General features: G+C 46.1%; 1 protein-coding gene across 2 annotated transcripts in view; it reads right to left on the bottom strand.

Moving 5' to 3' along the window:
• CABLES1 (Cdk5 and Abl enzyme substrate 1) overlaps positions 1-24,034 on the bottom strand; it is a 113,682-nt gene that overhangs the window by 88,148 nt on the left and 1,500 nt on the right. The gene's annotated exons all lie outside the window — the stretch shown is intronic.

The raw sequence follows: 24,034 nt of genomic DNA, 5'->3' as shown, positions 1-24,034 counted from the left end.
AAAAAAAATTTAATAAAATAAAAACAGAACACATACATATACCATAACAAACAATAACTGACAGATAATAACCCACCCACGTGTGTGCATGTCCTATACCAAAACATTAACTGTCATCTCTGGGTGATAGGTTTATGGGTAATTTGAATTTCTGTTTCTTCTAAATGTCTCAAACAGGTATTCCTTTTTATTAGGAAAAAAAAATACGTAGTTTTGAAAAATGATGTATTCGTATTACATAGAGATATAAATACATACTGTTATGGTATATCTAGGTAGTATTGAAGTATCGATTGACATCATTACTGAACAAAAAAAAATAGGGGGAAGGGCAAGAAATAACAGTTTGATAAGACAGCCCATTATGATTAATTTCTTAACCAGTTGCTTGCACGCACATGAAAAAAAAGTTCGCTAGAATTGCTTCTTTCCAGCAGACAGGAAATCAGTCATTTCCCTTGAAATGTGAACTTTCAGGCACCAAGTGTGATGAGAAATCATTGCATTCAAACCAACCAACCTTTGTAAATCACCCCTAAGTGAGAGATCGTTTCTAGTTGGTGAGGGGAAAAAAGAGCAAAATCTTTAGTGTGATTTTTACCAACACTCATAGCACTATTTTCACAATAGCTGAAAAGTGAAAACAACCTGAATGTCCATCAACGGATGAATGCATAAACAAAATATGCAATATGCACACCACAGAATATTATTCAGCCTTAAAAAGGAAGGAGATTCTAACACATGCACAACATGGAAATACATTATGCTGAGTGAAAAAGCCAATTATAAAAGGCAAATACTGTATGATTCCACTTATATGGGACACGTGGAGTAGGCAAATTCCAAGACAGAAAGCAGAATAGTGGCTTTTCGGGGTTGGGGGGAGAAGGGGCAATGGGAGTTACTGTTTAATGGGTACAGAGTTAGAGACTTGCAAGATGAAAAGAGTTCTGGTGATTAACTGCAAAACAATGTGAGTGTTTAACATCACTGACCTGTATGCTTACAAATGGCTAAAATGATAAATTCTATGTTATGTAAAGCTTAAGCATGGTGGGCTTACACGCTCTGTTCAGTTTGGCTGACGGATGCAGGGAGCAATTTCTGACACACAGAAACCCATCTTTTCCCGACATCACACCCGTCTTTCAGCAGAGGCTGGCCTGTGGTTAAACCTCATGCAGGAAAAAAAAAAAAAAATCTCATTCCCACGTCTGCAATTGGCCACTCAGGTATAGATGCTTTAAAAAATACACTGGAAAACACAGCCCACAAGTGGCCCATGCACTGCCTACGCTGCTGGCTGATTTGGGGGCCCTGGGAGGTCAGGCCGCACACACTTGGGGCAGACCATTGCCATGACAACATTAGCCCGCATCAACTGGGAGGTGGGGGCACTGGCCGAGAACAACACACACAGTCATGGGCTAAAGGGAGAGCCTCACCCTAACTTGCAAGGTGAAATTAACCATTCATATCCAGATTCATATTCATTTCCGAATCCAAGTAATCAGAGATGAAAGAGCCGTGAGATACTTCTAGGGTAAGCAGCGTTCTAGACTACAGAAAGTTTCTGAAATGATTCAACTTCCTTATGATGTTGCCCCCTTCAAAGAGGAGCAATGACAGACCACCTGGGTGGCTGCAGAGCCCCCGTGGTGGCATGGCACACCAGAGGAGAGCCCTGACTCTAGAACCTGACTGTCTGGGTTCAAACGCCAGCTCCCTAACTGCTCAGCCCTGGGATCTTGGATGAACTAAACAATCACTCTATCATCTCTCTGTACCTCTTCCCCGGGTGAGTCCACCCTCTCCCTTGGCCTTGAACACCATCTACAGGCTGACGGTGCCTAAATCTGTTTCACCAACCCGCTCGTTTTGGAGCTCCAGGCCCCCATGTGCCCAACTGCCTTCCTTAAACCTCCATGAGGCATTCTCATGGGCAGCTCGAACTTCATGTGCCAAATTCAACCTCCTCCTCTCCCATTAAACCAATCCCCCCTTGGGCTGCTCTACCTCAGCTAGTGGTACCAGGAAGCCAAGTCACAAACCCAGGACTCATCTTTGACTCCCCAACACGTCCACGTTCAGTGGCAACAAGTACTGCCCAGACTACTTCTGAAACAAACCTTGAACCCTGGTTTCCCAGCCTGGTCACGGCTCATCTCCTGGGTAGCCAGTGTGAACTAACTGGACCTTGTTGCTCTGGGCTTCAAACCCACTGAATATCTCCCACTGCACTAAGAAGAAACTACAAACCCTTTAAAGAAGCCCACACAGCACGAAAAGTGTCCATATCTCCCCCGCTGACCCCATAATTCTCAGCCACACTGGCCGTCTTTCATTTCTTTCCCCAAATAGGATCTTCCTAGCCACATGGCCTTGGAACATGTCATCATTTCCTCTGCTGTCCGTATGTCTTTTCCACACACTCCTCACGTACCGGTGGCTTCTCTTCTGGCTGCTGAAGACACCTCTTTCAGGTAGCCTTCCTTGACTCCACCTCGTGGAAGCTGTTATGCCTCCTCCACTAATCTCTTCCACAGCCCACATTCTCTTCTTCCAGGACACTTAGCAGAACTTATACCCATATTTGTACTTACTTGTTTACTTCTCTGATTGTCTGCATCCCATCCAGAACTCTAGGTTCCCTGAGGGTGAGAACCAATGACATTTTGTTCAACCCTCTCTGCCCAGGCCCCAGCAAATGGTGTTTATCAATAGACGTTTCCTGAAAAAATGAGCCTAATGGAAACCAACATCAGGTACATGCCCCCCTATGCCGCCTAAGTTTCTGGAAGGACATCAGGACATTAAGGGTACTAGGACATTAAGTAGCTGGTTATCTAAACTAACAATATCTTGCTCTTGCTTAAAAAGAACACAACACACCCAGAAATCATTAGAGGTGATTATCTAGATTATAAAAACTTGCTTGCAAAGGATTTATCACAGTTTTATTTATTTACTTATTTTTGAGAGAGACAAAGCATGAGTGGGGTAGGAGCAGAAAGACAGAATCCCAAGCAGGCTCCACACAGTCAGTGTGGAACCCCCCCTCCCCCCCCCCCCGCGGGGTTCAAACCCATGAACCATGAGATCATGACCTACACCAAAGTCAGATGCTTTACTGACTAAGCCACCCAGGTGCCCCATCACAATTTTTTTTTAAAGAGTCTAGTTGATATGGGGGCATCTGGGTAGCTCAGTAGGTTGAGCATCTGACTTCGGCTCAGGTCATGATCTCACAGTTTGTGAGTTGGAGCCCCATGTTGGGGAGCCTGGAGCCTGCTTCGGATTCTGTGTCTCCCTCTCTCCCTGCCCCTCCCCCACTCACGCTCTCGTTCCCTCTCTCTCACAAAAATAAACATTAAAATTTTTTAATAAAAAAAGTCATGTTGCTACTTTACAAATGTGGTTCTTTTTTTGCCTTAGTGAAAAAGAAAAAAGCAATCCAAAACACACAAAGCACGATACCACTTACAAAATACAATACGCAGGCACACGCACATCTTCGAACTCTGAAAGCACAGTTCGTGCCCACGTCCTGTGCCTGGTCTAGTCCCGGTGGTCACGGGTCCGAGAAACGGGGGACGGAGGGTGGAAGAACGATGGAACCCCACCCCAGGAGTAACACCAGTGTTAGCAGTAATGGGGCTACAGCTGATTTTACTTAGATTCTGTCATTCGTTTTGAACACAACTGTAATTTAGATACAACTTTTCTGACACACAGATTCCCAAAAAGTATCAGCAAACTGTTTTATGAGAAAGTATGAAGGCAAAACATAACAGATAAAGCGAGTGTTGGTTTCTGGGTTTTGTTTGTTTTCATTTTTCAAAGCAAGATTTTTATCCCAGTCCACAGGCCGGCTCATGTTTAGAAGGGCCCTTCACCTGAGCACCTGGCTGGCTCAACTGGTGACTCATGCCAATTCTTGATGTAGGGGCTCTCAGCTCAAGGTCCATGCTGGGTGTAGAGATTACTTTAAAATAAAATCTTAGGGGCACTTGGGTGACTCAGTTGATTGAGTGTCCAACTTTGGCTCAGGTCATGATCTCACAGTTCATGAGTTCAAGCCCCAGGTTGGGCTCTGTGCTGACAGCTCAGAGCCTGGAGTCAGCTTCAGATTCTGGGTCTCTGTTTCTCTCTGTCCCTTCCCCACTCATGCTCTGTCTAGCTCTCAAAAATAAACAAACATTAAAAAACATTAAAAAAATTTAAATCTTAAAAGAAGAAGAAGGGGACCTTCACGGACAAGGGAGTCTCAGGATGAAGACCAGCCAGGAACGTACGGCCCCTGCAAAGCATGTCTGGGAACCATTTGGAGAAACGCCTGGGACCACCACCTCCCACCCTGACATTGGGCCTTCTATGGACTTCGGACAGCAGATGGGCTGAGGTCCCTTCAAGAAGGGCCAGCTGGACAGACGCACTAAGGCAAGGACAGCGCACGGCCATGTGGCATCCACTCTGCACACCGTGTGCCTGGCCCCAAACCTGGGCGCAGGGCTTACAAAAGAAAACTGGAAGAGGACTTTGCCTGTGACTTTTCCCATTTCTCAATTCAAGACTTTAGTAATCCATCACCAAAACACCTATTTGAAAGTCAACACATCTTTTTGAAAAGTCCTTGCTTGGAAGAATCTTATCTTACGCAGGCAATTTCAAAGGAGCCATAGATAAGAATTACCTTATAATTCTCCAGAGACTCGCAAGAGTCCAGGCACGATGTGAGGATGTTTTAACTTGACAGCGAGTTTAAAAAAACAAAACAAAACTCAAACCTTTATCATTTTTTCTACCTAGACCTTTCGATGAAATGAAAAAAAAAAAAAAAAAACCACCATGAATTCTTTTGAGAAAAATATAAAGAACCTCTATAATATAACAGACTAATTTTAATCTCACTAGGACCAACAACCTTTAGTCTGTGCATGTGTTTTAATTATTTATTTTTGAACTTAAACAGAGGTCTTTTATAAACTCACACAGCCAGGATCATCTGACTGGAATCTATTTAGCAGTGTTATCTCACACCGTTGCCTCGGGCTGAGCAAACGCAGCCTCTGAAGAAAGAATTACTTGTTCACTGATAAAAAGCGTATACTAGAAAAAACTATTCTAGTGTAAAAGGTCTACTTCAGATGTGTCACAAAACACTTGCTTATAGGAAAGGTGCCCTGTTCTCTTGCTAGGAGTTTTCAAACAAGACAACTTTATACTTTATTATGGGCTTAGACCATGAATCCAAGCAGGTTAGGCAAAGCAAAATTTACTATTAGATAATAGGACAATCATGACTTCAGGTCTGCATTTTTCTGTAAGCAAATACCAGAAAGCCTCCACCACCATCCTCCAGGGCTGGAAAGTTCCAAACCCTATTTCCAGGGAGTAAATAGGAATCTCCTGAGTTGCTCTCCTTGTCTACTGCCCTATGTCCTCGCTTCAGACTGAAGCATCTCCTCTAAAGAATTTTGTGAGACCTGGGTTCATGGGGGCAGGGGCAGAGAAATGCAGGAAATTAACCTGACTGCCCCAAATCAGGGCTTCGAGAGAAAAGAAAAAGAATCGATTTTCCAAATAACTACCGTACCAGAATTGTACAGATCTAGAAATATCTTTACGTTCTTTGCAATGGTCTTCTGCTCGTGACACCAAAGGTATTTCCAAGGAAATGGGCTGGCTGCCGGAGGTCTGCTTAGAAAGATACAGGTCTGATGGGTCCAGGGATAGCTTCTGTTTGGGGACCTTCCACACGATATGGTGTCCCCATCCCTGTGGGGCACACAACTGCTTTTTACTGACATGGCTACCAGATGCTGACTAGCAGAAGGAAGGAAAGGAAAACTCTGGCAATTTTAAATACTTAGTAGCTGTAAAGATGGAGATCTCAGGGTGACATGAAAAGGTGCTCTTTATAGGTGTTAATCATGCTCTGCCTTGTGACATCTCATATTCTTGCCTTCTATCACTCGAATGTTCACTGTCAGGGACTATTAAACCCAGCAGGTGCCCACTCATATTTGCTCATCTGATTAGCTGTCCACTCACCAAAAATGACACAGACTTGACAAAAGTCTGTTTAATCTGCTGACTACTGACAGTCAAACTGGATAAGTAAATCCCTAAAACAGACTTTCCAGGTCTGAACCATGTCATCCAAACGGATCAAAAGGACTGGAAAATCGCAAAATCTCCTCTTAGCTCTGGGCTGTGAAATTACAACCAAACGTTACCATTTGCCTAATTTTTAGAGTCATCATTGATGGACTCAACATGAATCTCCTGAGTACCCATCCTGCTAAATGATAATCACGGCTAACACAGAGGGTTACAATGTGCCAGGCACAGATCAAAGCACTAAATAGGAATTAATTCACACAATTCTCACATGAACCCCACACATTGGGTGTCATTACTATTTTTATTTTACAAACCATGAAATCAAGAGTCACAAAGATTTTACTTTACTCATCAATTACCCAAAGTCATACAGGTAGTGAGTAGCAAAGTCAGGATTCAAGGTAAGGCTGGCGCCTAAATTTATGCTCTTAGTCACAACCCTATGCCACCTTTATCTCATGAGATCACTGAGAAATTGTTAGGAAGATAACTTTCTGAACAGTATTAAAATATGATGTCAGCCTTCAAATTCTATTGTTTAAAGCACTTGTCCTATGTTGCACCTACACCTCTCTGCACAGCATGGTGGGAAGAAAACAGTGTTCAGAACCAGAAACGCAGATTCGATTAAAATACTGGGACCCGGGGACAAGTCAGCTCTCCAGTTCTTGGTTTCCTCATCAATAAAGGGAAGACAATAAAGCCAGCCCTTCCCCTGTCAAGGGTGGTATCAGGAATAAATACGAGAAGGCATGGAGACAGGCCTTTGTAAAACAGAAAACACACTCCTTCCAAGACAGCCTCCAGCACATGGCAAGCACTTAATACCTGAATAAAGTCCAGTCGATTCTCATTATTTGCCGATTCTATACCTGTAAATTCACCTACTTGCTCAAATTTATCTTTAACTCCCAAATCGATACTTACAATGCTTTCACAGTCATTCGTGGACAGGTGCATAGGCAGAGCAGAGGAAATTGTTACAAGCTGAGGTGACAAGACGAGGCTCTGCCCTCCTGTCTCAGCTCCCATATTGTAAACAAGTGTCCTTTTTGATGGACTTTCAGTGTCACATTTTTCACATTTTTGTTGGTGACTTTGCTGTTTAAAATGGCCCCCAGGCAAAAAAAAACCTGAAGTGCTATTTGCCGTTCTGTGCAAGACGGCTGCAATCTGCCCAATGGAGAAACACGTGTCTGAGAGAAGCTTTGTTCGGGCATGAGTCACTGCTGGCTGGAAGTTCAATGTGAAGGACTTAATAGCTATGAAAAAAGGTATCTTCACACAGGACCACACATAAAACAAGGTTATGTATTGACTGGTTGATGAAAATGTGACCAGAGGCTCACAGGATCCCAACTCCGTCCCTCTCTTAGGAGCTCTCAGTGCTCAGTGTCTGCAGCTAATTCAGACTTTATGGAACAGGACTGCCGCAACAAGAATAACTATACATGTAACCCCAGAAAAACGTGGGTTTGAATTTTGGGGGTCTATTTATACAAGGATTTTTTTTTTTTTTACAGTACTGTGCTCTAAACTTGCTTTTCTCTTTCTTATGATTTCCTTAGTAACATTTCCTTTCCTCTTCCTTACTTTAAGAATTTGGTATATAATACATATAACATACAAACTGCATGTTAATTGACTGTTTATGTTATTAGGAAGGCTTCCAGTCAACAGCAGGCTATTAGTCAAGATTTGGGGGAGTCAAAAGTTCTATGCAGATTTTTTTAAATGTTTATTTAAGAGAGAGAAAGAGCACTCATGTGCATGTGCATGGAGGAGAGGCAGAGAGAATTCCAAGCAGGCTCCACACAGAGCAGAGCCGGACACAGGGCTCGATCTCACGGCAGGGAGATCATGACCTGAGCCAAAATCAACACTTAACTAAGCCACCCAAGTGACCCAAGAATTTGGTATATGATACATATCACATACCAACTTTGTGTTTCTTGACTGCTTATGAGGAAGGCTTCTGGTCAACAGCAGGCTATTAGTAGTTAGGATTTGGGGGAGTCAGAAGTTATACGCAGATTTCTGACTACATGGGGGGTCAGCGCCCTTAACCCATGTTGTTCAAGGGTCAACCGTATAAGCCAAAAATGTTATAATAAAAATCCATTCCCTCAGAATAGATGCAGCTAACAGAGGAGGACAAAGTTGGGATGGGCTAAAGAGGAAATGCAAAAGTACTTGCATCACTCAGTCTTGGCACCCTCCAGGTCTCTGGCCACAGCTGAGAAGACTTTGACCAACATTAGCCCCAGTGAGCAAGGGCAAGGGCTCTCATCCTTTTGTTCCAACATACAGGGAGCTCAGGAGGGCATGGCAGCCTCACTTCTCTGGGCCTCTTGAAGGTCCCTTCTCGTCCATCTGAAAATCTGCAGCTTGGCCCCTGTAAGAAAAACCAAGGCCCATCCGGGGGCTGTGGAGTGACCTCACTCTATTCTTGCAGTCCTCCAACCGCTCAGATCTGATATTCCTGTTTTCCAGACTGATTCTCACCAAAGTCTGACAGCATCCAAGGTACAGAGCCAGAATTCAGACTCCGCTCTCCCAGCCATCCAGGCGACTTTGCAACAACTCAAACGGGAAAATCAGCACATACTCTCACACAGCAGCACCTTTTAGAAAGCATTCGGGGAACACAGCAGAGGCGTCAGGCCACTCAAAACTCATTTTATGAGTCATTCAAATGCCAGCAAGAAAAACAGCCTGTAGGGGAAGGGAACACTGTTGAGTCCAAACCGAAGGAAGACTCAAGACCAAAGGCCACGTTTTTGAAACCATAGGGGGAAATGGACAAGCCATCCCATGAGCCGGGGTCCTGCCACAGGGAGACCACACGAAGCCGGCTATCCCAGACAGAAGTGTTCTTGTGCTTCTCTTCTGACCTGAGCTTGAAGGAAAATGGAAACGAAACTACTAGCTCTGGGCATGGTTACACGGGGCTGAGCCAGCTCCCAGTGCAAGTGGGAGATGCCAATGTTAATAAAATGTCACCTCAACTGCTTTTGCCAGGGTTATAAAAAGAAACAGGAGACCTCCTCCCTTGGGGATCTTCTGTTAATTGCCATTTATAAAAGTTCTGTTTGCTAGGCCTGGAATATGCATTATTTTCCCTTTGAAAACAAAAAAGAAACTTCTAAAATATCAATCAGCATTCCAAATGGCAAAGTGATTTGTTTTCCAACTCATACTCTCGGATCAGCTCGGTAGTCTGAAATGCAGGCATCTGGTAACAATTTGTGACAATATAAAATCAAAGCTAAACTCCCGTGTAAATATATATATTTTTAGCCCAGATTTCACCAGCCTGCACGTATCTTATCCATTTCCTTATATTCCAGCCTTGACTTTTATTTTCCTGGCTCCAAAAGAACTAGAGTCACACATAACGAATGTCACACCTCTTAATAAGCTCTACAGGCTAAATTCTTTCCAGCTCTGAGAAATACAGCTTGCAGAGAGGGTGTATCCAGCCTGGGCGACTGGATTGAAATATATCCTTCCCATCTCTTCCAATCAGCCTGGCCTCAACTGCAGCATTGCATTTGCAGCAAATAGGGCCGAATAAAAAAACCCGATTTAGTCCCTCTCTTTACACATAGCTGTTCCCCATGGACACATCCATACTCAAGTATGGGCTCAACAGGTAAATGACACCAAACACCAGCGTATATTCTTAGACAGTGACAAGTGTTGGAATAGTACAAGCGCCAAAAAACACCACCTGGATCCTCAAACAAAACCCCTTTTGCTCAGGAAGGTCACAAAACTTGTTTGGATAAAACGATGCACGTGTCAAAGGCAATAAAGCACAGTGGCAGAAGTATGGTCTTACGCGTTAGACGGGATCCCTGCTCTGCTCAGCTCTACGTGACTTGGTGGGAAAAGTAAACTCCCTAGAGTTCAGTTCCCTCACTTACAGGGTGACGTCAGTCCCTACAAAATCTGCAGAGAACCAGCAGGGTACATGGGCTGTGATAATCACGTCAGATTTTTACTGAGAACTCACTATGTGCCAGGCCCTGTGCTAAGTGCTCTACAGAAATCATCTGGTTTCATCTTGGCAGCCATGGCATGAGGTATCTGATTATTAAATGCTATTTCCTCCTCTTTAGAGATGAGAGCTGAGTTCCACAGGGATTACGGAATCTGCTTAAGGTTGCACCCAGGAAGTGGCAGATCTGGGATGTGAAGCGGTTTCTGTATGGCTCAATCACTCAGAATGCCAGTGTTCAGTAAGCATGCCGTGATTATGAGAAATCACCGATAAAACCAGAAAAAGATGCGACTGTGGCTGGCATCCCAGCCGTACTGAGAATCACCGAGCAAGTATGAAATCACCCCGACACTGCGTCCTTGTCTAGTTCCTGCAGCCGACCATTGTGCAGATTCGCAAGCACATCTTTTTCTCGTAGAGATCGTATCTTTACCCTCCACGTTCCAGATCACCCAGACTTCAGCACCTGGTAATTAACTGCAACTATGTGCAAGCGGAATTAGGAACTGTTTGAAAAATCTTACGATCTCAAGGAGATTTTTGTTTTCTTTAAAAAAGAAATTGTATGTCTTTAACTGAAATTAAATGAATAAACACTGATTTATGTTTTTTTTTTTTAAATTGAGATGCTCAACATTCACCTTAAAAGGTAATTATTAGAATTTTTAGGCCAAAAAACTTGGAAATGAGCATTAACTTGAGATCGTGTCTGTCTAAGCAGAAATATCATTCTCCCCTTTGAGAGAAAAAAGAAAATGTATGCAGGGTAAAAGCATAAGCTTGGTGGGGTGGGGTGGGGTGGGGTGGGGTGGGGTGGGCGATGGAGACAGTGAGAAGCGAGTTTTCAGGTCTGTAATTTTTCTTCAAGCTAGTGTTTCTTTAACCCCTTGGCATTGGATCATGCCTGTGCCCCCCTCCCTATACCAGGGATAGCACTACCATCCTGTCAGTCCACACACTAGAAACCTGGGGGTGTCCTGGATGCCCCAGTCTCTGGTCTCTCCCACCCTCCACGGCCAATCCATCTCCAAGACCATTCCGCCGCATTGCAAGCCCTAAATCCCTGTGGAACCCACCCACTCCCATCACCACCAGGCTCATCCAAGCCATTTCCTTCCTGGACCACGGTGGTGGACCCTGGTTTCCTCCCTCCCACCTACAGCTCCCCGCATCTCATCCTCTTCCATGCTGCAACGGAACAATCATTTCCAAACAGAGGTCTCATTCTGATTCCACCCGGATGGAAATCCTCTGATGGCTTCCCAACCAATCTTATGATGACAATCAACATCCTCGGTGCAGCCCTGAGTTCACCTGCTCTCCTCATTCTCTGTGCTCTAGTCACGGCCCTTTGTCTGCTTCCTCCAGGGCTCTGAGGCTGGTCCTGTGGACTGCCCCAGTCCTCCCGGCCCCACTAACTACCCGCCTGACACCTGCTCACCCTTCGGACCTTAGTTCAGTGGAAACCCCTGGAAGCCAGCCTTCCTCACCACACCTGGGTTGGACCCACCATGGCACTTATGCCCACCTCCAACAGAACCGAGGACCTCCCCACTGCAAAACACACCAGAGCAGCCATCTTACACTTGCTGGGTGATTATCCAAGTCTGTCTCCAACTGGATGTAAGCCCCGTGACGATGGGGACCACCAAGTCCCCTAAATTTCTGTCAATTCTGTTCGATTTGCAGCCCATCACCCCCTCACCATCTCCACCCTACGCCAGGCCACCATGTCTCTTGGCAGGATACTCATCTGGAAGCAGGAGGCTCACAGATTTCTGCCCACATCCATGCCTGTCCTCCTTCGAGCCGTTTGCCACACAGCCATCAGTGGGCCCTTAAAACGTAAGCCAGGGAGCACGGCTCCCCTATGTAACTCTCCAACCACTTCTAACTGCAGTTGTAAGACAGGGGGAACGCCCACCATGTTCTATGAGGCTTTGCTGACTGTGGCCCTGCCCAGTTGTGGCGCCTCAGCTCCCTCTGGCCCCCCATTCACCAAGGTCCAACTACCCTGGCCTTTTTCTTCCTTAAACATACCATGTTTCCATCTCAGGGCCCTAGGACACATTGACCCCAGTGCCTGAAACCCATGTCCCACCCTAAGTGGCTAACTGCTTTCTCATCTTAGAAAAATCTTTCTTGGCCACTATGTTTAAGAGATGCTTACAGACCTCAATGATTCCCTCCACAGCATTCTTCAGAATTTGCTTTATGTAGTTTTTTATGGTTGCTCCTTCTTTGCCCACCTCCCACAGTAGAGACTAAGACCGATCTCTGATGGCAGGGACCCCCAGCTCGCTGGTGCCCCACAGTATCCCCAGGCCTTGGCACAGGGCAGAATGCTTTCAACAAACCTGTTGGAATACTTGGACAAACAGCTAACACCTTCAAATAGAGGTCAATAGGAAATGCTTTAGGACACATAAAAAAAGAGAAGAGATACTATCACCAGAGAGAAGAGGCAGGGAAAGTTAGTGTGAAAGGTACCCCTCAGAGCCGCGTCTAGAAGTTCACCAGATGGATGGAAGGGAAGGTACAGAAAAGGAGGGATGAGCCTATGGCAGTTGTGCGGAGCCTCAAACCCGAATTATCTGGACTTTCGGCAGAGCCCCACAATCAGGAGAGAGCTTCCACTGATTTGCGCCAGGATAAATGTGATGAAGCAAAATAAAAATGCTTCACCTAACACCAGACACTGTTTACATCTTCCAGGAGGTACAACAGAGCTCGAGACACACAGAACTTTGTCTACGGCGTTGTTCCCAGACCTTGCATGGGCCCTAGATGCACTTCAGCGGCCTTCAGAGACAGACTGCTGGGCCCCACCTCCAGAACTGCTGATTCAGGATGGCTGAGGTGTGGCCTGGGAAACTGTATTTCTAAGTTCCTAGGTGATGCTTGGGCTCCTGGTCCAGGGACCACATTTGAGAACAAATGGTTTACGGCCAAAGAACTGAACAAAAACACAACTGCTCACCACAGAGTTGAGGTTTCCCCCCACCGCCAAATAAATCCCACAGAGCCCCAGCCACCCACAGACATTACCTTCAGGCTGTGCTTTGGGACTTGGGTCCTTTCCCACAGCCAGGGAGAGAAGGCTGGTCCATAAGGACAGAGAGCCAAATCCAAGTCTAACTCTGAGACCCCACCATGCCCATTTCCTAGGGCTGCCATAACAAATTAGCACAAACTAGGCACCTTCAAAACACAGAAATTTAATCTCTCACAGTTCGGGAGACTAGATGTCCAAACTCTGGTGTTCCCAGGTTGGGTTCCCCTGGAAGCTCTAAGGAATAGCCCTTCCTTGCTTTTTCCCCCGCTTCCGGTGCTTGCTGGCAATTCTCTGGCTTATATCTCTGTCTCCATCTTCCCTGGGTCTCTCTGTCTCTCATGCGTTCGCTTAGCCTTTTGAGGACACTGGTCACTGGCTTTAGGACCTACCCTACTCCAGGAGGGCCTTATCTTAACTCATTACAGCTGCAAAGATTCTATTTCCAAATAAGGTCACCTTCTGAGGCTCCAAGAGGACATGAATGTTAGGGGACACTATTCAACCCACTCCACACCTCAAGAGCTGCACAGGTGGGTGACCCAAGGGACTTCAGAGATTATAGGTAAAGCTGAGACCGGGGCTGTGCCCTGAATCCATGTCACTACGATGGCAAGCTAGGGTCCCATGTCTGTGATGGTCAGAGGCCCTGGCACTGCTTCCGCATTCAGACCCCCATCTTCCTCTGGGACCCCTAAACCAGCTTCATCACTGAGATTCCCTCCCCACAGGGAGAAATTTCTAAGCCTCCATGAACCCCCTAATACTCTTCCTAAAATTCTGCATGTGTAAAAAAGTAAATGAACTCTTTAAAAATGAGAGGTCGTGAAGGCTATAGCATCTTCAAGGGAAGAGAGCAAAGGTACACCTTCTAGAATTGTCTGTGGAGGTAGCAGTCCTCCACGTGTGCCCTGGGGCAGCATCTTCCACATGCCTGCGTGTGGGCCAGACCAGCTGTTGCCCTTAACCTCACCACTTTGCTGTTCCAAGCGGACAATGCTGAACATGTGAATTCAGCCCTCCTTGATTCTCTGTCCCTGAGACCTTTATTTTGGCAACGGAAATTGTCAAGACTCCAGTGTAAATAGAGGCGAAATGCAGTGCCTAATGGAAGGGGTATTATTTTCCTTCACTGCTCTGATTTTACTTTACTACTATTTACGAAGTTAAGACTGCAGCAAATTATCTGTTCAGTGTACCATAGCGTAAGCTCCACCAAAGCAAACACCTCCACTCCGGATGATCTTAGCAGACCTTGTCAGGTGTCTCAACTGCTTCTCGACAGACCACATAAGGCACTAGGTAATTGTGAGTGGAATTGACAGCTACTATTTTACTGATCAAACCACCAAGGGTCAAAACTCTGCAAGGTGCTTCACGGTACATTCTCATTTCAGTGCTTGCAGTACCCCAAAAAGGCAGGAATTCTTATCCCCCTTCTACAGAGGAGGACACTGAGGTTCAGAGGGATTAAATGAGAGAGCTGTCTAACTCCAAAGCTGGTCTTTCCAGTCTTGAATCTGTTCGCCCAATTTGCTGAGAAGTAAGCCAAGCAGTGAGCGGTGAGAAGCAGGAACAGGCAACAAACTTATTTGGAGCAAGATGTTGTTACTGGGGAAATTTTCCACAACCAGGCTTCTTTGGCCCGCCCCAGAGGTTATCACGTGAAAATCAGCATCCACGCCTGCTGAGAGGCGCTGGCTAGCCAAAACCGTGGCACAGAATTTTTTTGTACTTGAACACACTGAATACAAAATTCCTGCTCTGCCATATACACAGTTCATGATCTTCATGGTCTTGATTTGCTAATCTATAAAATGGCTACCACACTGCCTTTTTGAAATGACTTCATGAAATTATATGAAAATATTCTGCACACTGTAAAGCCCCAAACAAGCATGTAGAGCTTCCATCATCAGATGTTTTGTCTTGTGATGGAGAAATCGAGTCCCTCAAGTACCCACACATTACTTTGGACATCTGTAATCTTATCTTCCTTCTTCACTATTCCCCCTCCAAAAGCAAACTTGATTCAATTCATTAAATGTAATACTTACTGAGAACTACCTTTCAACATCAGATCAACCATTTGTCCCCTAACACGCCAATGTTTGTCCTTAAGCAGAACTATAGACTTTACTTGTCCTCCAGCTACTGACATTCTTCTCTTCCTAAGACAAAGTAGACATTTTGTTCTCATAAATCATTGGGTTAATGAGTAAAATGCTTTAAAATTAAAAAAAAAAAATCAATGTGCTATGCATATATAAATCTTTGGTATTCTCAGGATTTTAGTATTTTCTTCTTGAACGGTTTGTTATCTGCCATGGAATTGAACTTAGGCATAAGTACATGCTGGCCTTTAAATCAAGCACAAGACCGGCCCTTTCTTTCATGCATACACATTTTATCACAATATTCCAAGTCCTAAACTTCTAGCACTTGCATGTTCCGCTTTACAAGCTTTTGTCTTTGTAACTAAGCGTGCAGCAATAAACTCCAAACTACGTTAATGATAACCCTGTTAAATATAAACTAGCATGCAATTATCCAAAATGCTAACACAAACAAAAAAGGGGGAAAAAAACACAAGGAAACTCCGACTGGTTTTTAAAAGCCTCCAAGAACATATAATCAAACAAAAATAAAAATATAATATCACATAGTTTGTAAAAGAGAATAATAGCTAATACTTTTGTGATTCCCACACATAATATTAAACAGTGTGTTTGAGCCCCGTGGTTGTCTGTGAAAAGCTTGCTTTTTAAATTGCATGTAGGCTGAAACTTTTTTTTTTTTTTTTTTGAGATGAAAAGTAAGTGGTGGTGACCCTTGGGGAAATTCACAAAATTATGTCAAGTAACTGATTCTTATAAAAACCTCTGGTTTTCAACACTCTTTCCCCTGATGGTGACATTTTGTACAGCACTCCCAAAGGGAGAATGGAACCAGAAGATATGTAGTGTGGCCTTGGTACATGTGCGGATAAACCAGCTCTCTGGAAGAAAGGGAAAAAAAAGAATCCCTGATTCCCTGAATCATAAAGCTGACTGATTCCCACAGTGTAAATACTCCTATTAGGACTGATTTGAGACTATCAACCACCTCAGATTCCCCAGTTGGTTGTTTCTGCCATGTCCGTAGGAGCCAACCTTCACACACCAGGTCTAGCAGAAACCAGCTTAGAATCCAGAGAAACCGGAGTTCAAATCCCAGCTCTAGATCCCAGTTAGGCCTTAGGCAAGTTTCCTTAACCCCTCCAAACCTCAGCCTCCATAGCTCTAAAATGGATCCTCTAAAATCTAATCTAAGGATCTAAAATCAATCCTCAGGATTGATGAATAAATGAAACAAAACAATGCATGTAAACCACACAGGTCGTTGAGAGGCACTCAGAACTCCATAAGTGTTCCTCCCCTCCCCGGGGAAGGGGAGAGGCAGACATGGATGCAGTGGGTGGGATGGGGCTACAACTTGGATGACCTGTCTCACCCCCACGACGGGGACAGAAACACTCAAGTGGGGAGGTTCCTTATTGTAAGATTGAGGAAGGAGGTGGTAGGGAGACTGTGACCAGTGCATGAAAATACAAGACCTAAAAGGTTGGAGGGGGTTACCAGGATTATCAGGGGGACTTTGAGGACAACGTTTTAAGAGGTTTTGCCAAATTTCCCTACTAACAGGCTCGGAATGTGGGTTTTGTTTGGTTCTGTGGTTGCTCTATAGAGGCAGCTGCTCCATTTTGCTGAGAGCCAGCCCTAGGTCATCACCAGCAAGCCTCTAAGGGGCCGGCAACGAAGGAGGGGCCTGGCAGGTATGCAAAAACCCACAGGGAAGGGAGAAAGTCTATGCTTCTAGGAGAGTGTGCTCAGTGCCAAACGTGAGGGCTCTGCTGGGTGACGGGTCAGAAAGGAAAGGGGCATCCGATGGGAGTAGAGCCGGGACCCTTCCCATGGAGAAGCGTGTGAGTACCTGACCCTGCGGGCCCCGTGGAAAGCCAGCACAGCATGGAAATGGAGGGTAGCGTGGGGTGGGGGGATGAGGGGGTGCGGTGGTTGTCAGAGGTGGCCACACGTGAAATATACAGAATTCAAAACTGACAAGGTCAGATGTGGGTTTCAGAAAGTTCCCTCTATCAGCCAGGGGGAGAAGGAGTAGGTCTAAACAGGAGCCAGGAGGCTCCAAAGGCAGAGACAGTGAGGGCAGGCAGGGAGGGACAGGGGGCCAGTGCACACCTCGGTGGTACAGAGTGCGGCTGGGGCGGGGGGTTGCACACTTCTGTGAGGACTCAGAGAATAAATAGTTTAGGCTTTGTGGACCATGTGGTCTCCACCATAACTACTCAATTCTGTTCGTGGAGCACAAGGGCAGCCAAAGACAATACAGAAATGAACGGGTGTGGCTGTTTCCCAGAAAATGTTATTTATAAACAGCCCGTGGGCCACAGTCAACCGACCCCTGAGTTAGGGGAAAGGGTACGGAGGGAGAAGATTCAGAGGGTCCAAACAAAGGAAACACACCCAGAAAGAAGGTAGGATTACTCCCATTTCATGGATCAGAGCCTCATGACAAGGTAAGGGGCAGGGCCAGGGCCACAAACAATTCTAGGAGTGCCAGGCTCACGCTCCTGTGCCGCTCCTATTCTGTAAACTACGGAAGGCACTTCATAAAGCACGAGATGCACAAAAAGCAGCAAGAAAAGTGAGAAGAATCTAGATGTGGCTGAAGAGAGTTCTGGAAGCAGGGCAGGCACTGGGCAAGGCTGGATTACTGGAGTCCCAGGAATCCTTGTCCACCTTGGACCGTCCTCTGGGCCCTCACCCACAGAGGTCCTCCCTGAATGACAGAAAGGCAGAAACCTAAATAAGGAAACCACAGGGTTAGCAAATGCCCTTGGGTCACTTAGGCCACCTTCTGCCCAGTTCAGCTGGAGCCAACTGAACAAGCATTTACAAGCCTGACTCAAACCTCAGCACAGAGTGGAGCGAGCGGGTGAGGGCATGGACTCCGGAGCCGGACTGCCTGCGTTTGAACCCGGCCCCCGTGTACGGGCTCCGGGACGGTGGGCAAGTAATTCAACCTCTGCTTCAGAACGGGGGTGACGCAGGGGCACCTGGGTGGCTCTGTCGGTTAAGCATCCAACTCTTGATTTTGGCTCAGGTCACCATCTCACAGTTTTGTGAGTTCGGGCCCCGTATGGGCTCTGTGCTGACAGTGTGGAGCCTGCTTGAGAGTCTCCCTCTTTCTCTGCCCCTCCCCCACTCACACTGTCTCTCTCAAAATAAATAAATAAACAAACTTAAAAAAAAAAAAAAGAATGAGTGTAATCCGGTAGTGCTGTCATCTCAGGGCAGTTATAAATATGAACTTGCTTAATCCTCATGTAGTGCCTGGGACGTGTTTGGTAAATAAAAATACTGTGTCAGGGCCCTGAGCCAGGTCCCACAGGGGAGGGCATTTAATGCTCCTGCCTTGGTAGGGGCTCAAACAAGTGCACCTCTAACCAAGCCCTCATCAGTGGAAAAATTGGCCTGTTTCTGTGATTCATGTCTCCCGACAGACAGGGACCACCTTTTTTGTCTGTATCTCTCATGACTAGCACACCAACAGCTCATAATCGATAGTCATCATGTTCACTGTTTGTTGAATGAATGACACAAGGCAGTATTCCCTCTACTACATACCTGACAGATAACAAAGCACCTAAGGTCACCCTTTGCCCACTCTGTGACCTTGGATTCCTGCCCCTCCATGGTGTCAGGGGCCTGGAATCGATGTCCACAAAGTGCTTTGTAAACCCGTAGGCCCGTGAGCAAGGGAGGTGGTAACTCCAGTTCGCTTCCTCAATGGGGTGGTGTTGGTTGGGGACTGACCAACTCATGAGGGAGTGGTTTCCAGCTTGGATGGCTTCCTAAAATGGCCATTCCAGTTATGACACCTTCACTGCCAGAGGGAACATAGCTGAAGGTGTTTCGTAAAGTTCTCCCTTACACCAGGGGAAACCCATTCATTTCTTCGTTCCTCACTACGTGTCCTGCCAACCGGAGCCACGTGAAACCAACTCAATGCCACTTCTACATCTGATGCTAAGGTTAGGTTATCTACACATCCCAAGCTAAACACGCCCCAGCCTCGGCAGCAGGCCCAGGACTGAGCCGCCCAGAGCCCTAGACCAGGAAGAACGGCAGCTCACCTAACCCAGCCCTTTAAATCCATAAGGAAACTGAGGCCAAGGGTGTAAAGTGACTTGTCCAGGGTCACCGGGCATGGCAGGGGCTGGCCCAGCATCCAGGTTTGCCAAGTGCCGATTGGCATTCCTGATCCACAACATGTCACCTCACCTGGCCTCACCTATCTTTCCCTCCCAGTGTGCTTTAAAGGCCACCTGCCCTATACCCCTCTCCCCACCTTAACAGCTCTCCTTCCCATGGGAAAAAGTCCATGCAGGCGAGGCTCCCCAGGACAGGTGTGGGGACATGGTACAGAGCCATGCTGAGGCTTCCCCACCCCCTTTCCAAAGGGCAAAAGGTCACACTTGAACTAGCTGCCCTTTCTGGGCACACGCCAGGGGAGAGCAGGCTTCCGATTTATTTCCCCTTCTGCGTTCACCCACATTACAGGCTTTGTGAGTACAAAGGGGAGGGCAGCAGGTGCGCCTCGGGCCACTGACCTCAGTCAGTGGGGAAGCGTCCTGACCAGGGCCTGGCCAGCCTGGGACTGCAGCTTTGGCCTCTGTCATTCATGGTGCCAGAAAGATGGCTTAACAGTAACCTGGGTTTGCCTACTGCTGGAGGAGATCAAAGTCCTTCACAGGTTTCTAAAATCCAGTCAGGTCAGGTGGCTTACAACAGGAAAATGGAGTGGGAACTTGCCTGAAATCACAAAGCAAGGAAGCGACAAAGCCTGGGGGAAAACGTCCATCTCCTTTCTCTTACTCTGGTGGTCGATCACCTAGTTAGCCCACATCTTTCTTTTCAGTGAAGACAGGGGTCACAGATACAGAACCCGGACATTCATCCCAATAGGGGCAATACAGAGGGAGGAGTACTTAGAAGTTCCAAAGCAGTGTGAGCTCGGCCCCAACAAGCTGAGTGACCTTGAGCACTGTTACTTAACATCTCTGAGACCTCGCTTCCTCAATCTTACAATTGGAACAATCCTAGTACCCAGCCAAGCCTTCCTTCTTAAAAGGCTACCCATTAGCATCCCACACAGCTGTGCGGAATTGAGGCCCTCCCAGACCTGCAGGATCAAAATCTGCTTTTTCCAAGGTCCTAGGGAATTCTAAAGACATTTACATTTGAGAAGCCCAGATATAAAGCATTTGGGGCATGCCCACGCAGAGTCAGCCCTCAATTATATAAGCCCAATTCACACTTGACAAAGCCCAAGACACAGGCCAAGGCTCTCTAGAGGAAACAGAACCAGAAAGGCTGATTAACTTGCCCAGGGTCATGCAGTGGCATCATAATTTGAACCCAAGACTTGGGAATTCTTTTGCACCATACGCCCTCTTTCCATGTATGAACTAACTCTCCATCCATAAGGCATAATGCTAACGCAGGTGCTCTAAGAAGCAAAACCCTCATGCTTTTTAAAATTAATTCCCTGGTCAACTTGCAGGGTCCTCAATCAGGCCTGATGGCACACACTGGTTCACCTGGGCTTGACTTTGCTTCTGGGCGGCTGTCTGCCATTCAGAAGCTCAAGGAAGTGGAGTAACCCAGGACTGCCGCCAGCTGCTGCCAGAGATGAAATTTTTAAAGTGGAAGTAAGCCTTAAAACACACCTTATAAATTTACACTCCTTTCCACCTACTAACACTTTCCCTGTGCAGCTGGCACTGCCTAAGCAGAGCGCACGACAGGGGGTCAAGCTAGAAGGCATCTTTTTGGCTTCCCACCTCTGACACCTAGCCAGAGAGCAACCCCCAGTGTGTTAGCTTCCCAGGGGAGGAGCCCTGCCCACCAGGCTGGGAAGATACCCAGGCCTACAGGACTGGGTTTCCTAGGTGCTCTAATGGAGATGTGAGCAGAAGTTGGGGGCTCAAAGGTCAAATGGCAGGGGAGGGGAGACTAAAGAGTACAGAATCACATCAGTATGACTAGCCTGCTGTATCCCAAACATTTGCACTCAATAGCTCCAAAATTCTTCTTGGGCCTACCACATGCAAAGCATAATGATACAGTTGAGTGGCAGAGGAAAAGACACCAGGCTTGGATGTCAAAGATCCAGGCTCGTATCTGGACTAAACTAGGTCTGTCAATCTACACATGGGGTGGCTGTGAAGCTTCAACCTGGGCAACCAGAAATGGTGCCTAGGCCTGGGCTGAGGAATTTTCCCCGAGTCGTATTTCAAAGTTTGGAAGTCCAAGCAATTACTGTGATTGGTTATACAAGTGTCCAGACGGAAATAACAAAAAAGAAAGCATTTCACGATTTCAGACTGAGAAATTCTGATTTTTATATATTCATAACAAACCCAATATATCTTAAGTTGATTATAAAAGGCAGATGATTTCAGATTAACTACGGCAATGCTTTCCAAACTTTCACATGTATATGAATCATCTGGGGATCCTGTAATCTGGAGTGGGACCTGAGAGTTTGCATTTCTTTTTTAAAGATTTATTTTTGAGAGAGCGCAGAAGGGGGGGGTGGCAGGGGACGGACAGAAGATACGAAGCGGGGCTCTGCGATGACAGCAGCAAGCCCAATGCGGGGCTTGAACTCAGGAACCGTGAGATCATGACCTGAGCTGTGAAATCATGAGGCTCAACCGACTGAGCCCACCCAGGCCCCCCTGAGAGTTGGCATTTCTAAGAGCTCTGGTAAATCTGCAGGTCCCAGAGCCCAACTTTTGAGTAGCAAGGCTCTATGGAATTCCTTAAATAGTAAGAGACACATCCGAGGCAAGTATAATTTGATTTGAAAAGGATATCCCAAGAGAACATCCATGAAGTAGGATCTAGAACTACCCTGGCTAGCATAGTTTCTTAAAGGGAGGCACAGCAGGGAAAGCCAATAGCATTCTTCTAAGTTGGTCTTGGGCCCAATTCAAATGAGTTTGTACTCTACATCACACTGTCTAGGCAGGTGAAAGTACTCTTTAGTGGTCATAAAAACAGCATGCTTCTGACAAAATTCTCAAAAGCAGGATGGTGTAAGAAACAAAGCATCCTAGAATATTTGAAGTTCATGACCACTGCAACAGCTATAGCCAAGCTAGGCTTTTTAAGGCCTTTCTTAAATCCCTGTTTCACCCATTTACCTCCTCTCTGTACATGACATTTCAAGCTGTTACTGTTGACAGCTTTAATAAAAAAAAAAATGCCTCTATCAGGTTGCCAGATATGGATAATTCCTAAGTAGGAAGATGAATGGGACTATCAGGAAGCATCTTATACTGACTCATCTTACTTAAAGCATGTGCTGGGGAGTAGGGGTATCAATAAAACAACCAAGGGGTTCATATTTATGGGACTGGAAATTAAATTCTGGCTATTCTTTGGATCAGAAATACTAACACAGGGGCGCCTGGCTGGCTCAGCTGGTGGAGCGTGCGACTCTCAATCTTGGGGTTCTAAGTCCAAGCCCTATGTTGGATGTACAGAGTACTTAAAAATAAAATCTTAAACAAAAAAGAAATGCTAAGACAGAAGATCCTCCATATCCCCTGAAATGAGATTCTTGGAGACAAAGTGTGAGGTAATCTGATCTCCAGCTGCTTTTAGCACAGGAACACATCTGTCTAACATGAGACACAGGCCAGCCTTGCATACTGGCTTAGAATAACATGTATGTTTATTACAATTCCTGTCATGACCCTCAGGCCTGGCTGGGCTTACGCTCAAACTATAGAGTCATTATGAGCCAGAGTGTGATGTCAAGCGGTAACACCAAGCTGCCCAGAAACTGCTGAGTACGCACCACTCACCCAGAAAGGAAGGGATTCCCCTCCTGTGCACTGGCCCGCTAATGGAGAGATGCATGCTCTGACAAGAAATGCCAGAGCCAGACTGTCACCTGTGCCCAGCATCGCTAATTCACCCATGCAATCACAAGGCTGCTTCTCTGTTCCACACCCCTCCCCGCAGCCCCTGTGCACTCACAACGTGAGGCTACACACCAGACAGGGTCATGATTTCACCCATTTGGGAAGAAGGAGACTCAGGCAAATTTCTGGATGAGACTGGCTTGTTTTTCCCCATTTGCCTGTTGGGGGAGGAAGTTAAGTTTTCCAGTAGGCCACCTTCTTAACTTAGGCCAGCAAAAGCCTGAGCTTTCCCAAGAGCAGTACAGGAAAGAGACTAACAGAAAAGGTTCTCCCTTCTCATCTTGAGGCCTGCAAAATGTTTCCATTTAGGAAGGGAAAAACTGAGGCCCCAGGAGGTTAAAATAACTGACCCAAGGTAGAGACCAAGCTATAACTGACTTCACAGGAGGCCTTATTAAACTAACAAGGGAGAATACTCCCTCCCAGGAAGGAAAGAGGCCTGCATTTCTCCACTGCTCCCCACTCAGATTCTTTTCCAAACTCCGGCCTTACTGCTGACACAGACCTAACTCCCACCTGTCCTTTCAACATATGGTGACAAACTCCAGCTATTTCCTTCACAATAAGCAAATGTCCAACATTTCATATTTTTGCTAAGATGCCTAAAACCAGCAGATGACATAAGCTGGCAAATATAACAAGCTTCTAACTAACTCTAGCAAATTCATCTTGGAATGGAAAAAAAAAAAATCATCAAGCCCTATTTCCTCTCTGTGTCCAACCTCCAAGGCCCATTGCAAAGAAATGCAAGGATTTTCCATTTCTTAGGAAAGCAAAAGGAAAACCCCAA

Source organism: Prionailurus viverrinus, chromosome D3 (genome assembly GCF_022837055.1).
Source record: "Prionailurus viverrinus isolate Anna chromosome D3, UM_Priviv_1.0, whole genome shotgun sequence".
Lineage (NCBI taxonomy): Eukaryota > Metazoa > Chordata > Mammalia > Carnivora > Felidae > Prionailurus > Prionailurus viverrinus.
This window is presented reverse-complemented; position numbering and strand designations above follow the sequence as displayed.